The sequence below is a fragment of the Cebus imitator genome, unplaced genomic scaffold, assembly GCF_001604975.1.
Source record: "Cebus imitator isolate Cc_AM_T3 unplaced genomic scaffold, Cebus_imitator-1.0 Scaffold552, whole genome shotgun sequence".
Lineage (NCBI taxonomy): Eukaryota > Metazoa > Chordata > Mammalia > Primates > Cebidae > Cebus > Cebus imitator.
Genome location: NW_016107867.1, coordinates 1,182,927 through 1,184,229, shown reverse-complemented (window position 1 = coordinate 1,184,229; position 1,303 = coordinate 1,182,927).

The following is a 1,303-nucleotide window of genomic DNA, read 5'->3' as shown; positions in this document are numbered from 1 at the left end:
CTCAGCCTCCTGAGCAGCTGGGACTACAGGCACATGCCACCATGCCCAGCTAATTTTTTGTAGTTTTAGTAGAGACGGGGTTTCACCATGTTGACCAGGATGGTCTCGATCTCTTGACATTGTGATCCACCCGCCTCGGCCTCCCAAAGTGCTGGGATTACAGGCTTGAGCCACCGCGCCCGGCTAGACTTCTATATAGATTATTGTTTACCCTCAGAATCTTGAAGGCACTGCTTTATTTTTGCGTGTGTTTTTACATTTTTCTTTTTCTTTTTTTTTTTAGATGGAGTCTTGCTCTGTTGGGGGTGGAGTCGTGCGATCTCAGCTCCACCTCCCGGGTTCAAGTGATTCTCCTGCCTCAGCCTCCTGGGTAGCTGGGATTACGGGCACGCGCTAACATGCCTTGCTAATTTTTGTATTTTAGTAGAGATGGGGTTTTACCATATTGGTCAGGCTGGTCTTGGACTCCTGACCTCGTGATATGCCCGCTTCAGCCTCCCAAAGTGCTATGATTACAGGCATGAGCCACCACACCCGGCCATGTTTTTTATTTATTTATTTATTTGTCTAAGACAGAGTCTTACTCTGTTGCTCAGACAATCCTCATGCCTTGGCCTCAGGCGCATGCCACCACGCCTCGCTAAACTTAATTTTCTAATTTTTTGTAGCAGTAGGATCTCACAGTATTGCCCAGGCTGGTCACAAACTCCTAGGCTCAAGTGATCCTCCCAGCTCGTCTTCCCAAAGTGCTGGAATTACAGGTGTGAGTCATCGCACCTGGCATTCTACTGTTTTTTAGCTTCCAATTTGAGGTTGTGAAATCTGATGTCATTCTTATTTCCACATCTTTGTGTGTGATCATAGTGATCAGAAGCATGGATTCTGGAGTCAGACTGCTTACAAGACTGCCTATGCAACCTTGGACAAATTTCTTAATCTTCCTGTACCTCAGCTTCCTCATTTGCAAAATGGGGCTTTTGGAAGACTGGGTTAATACATATAAAGCACTCACTTCCTGGCACAGAGTATGCACTATATAAATATCTGCTATCGTTACTTCAGGCTCTCTTCTTTATACCTGACATTTTGAAATTTAATAAAATTAGCATGGGTCTTTTGAAATGCAGTATGCTAGGAATTCAAGAGGTACGTGGTTTACAACTTTTAAGTTCTAGAAAACTTTGACAATCTCTTTTTTTCCATCTGCTTTACTGCCTTATTCTAGAACTCCATTTAGATGCTGAACCTCCTGCTTCATTTGATCTTCATAGATTTTCTTTTATTGTACATCTTTTTGCGTTTT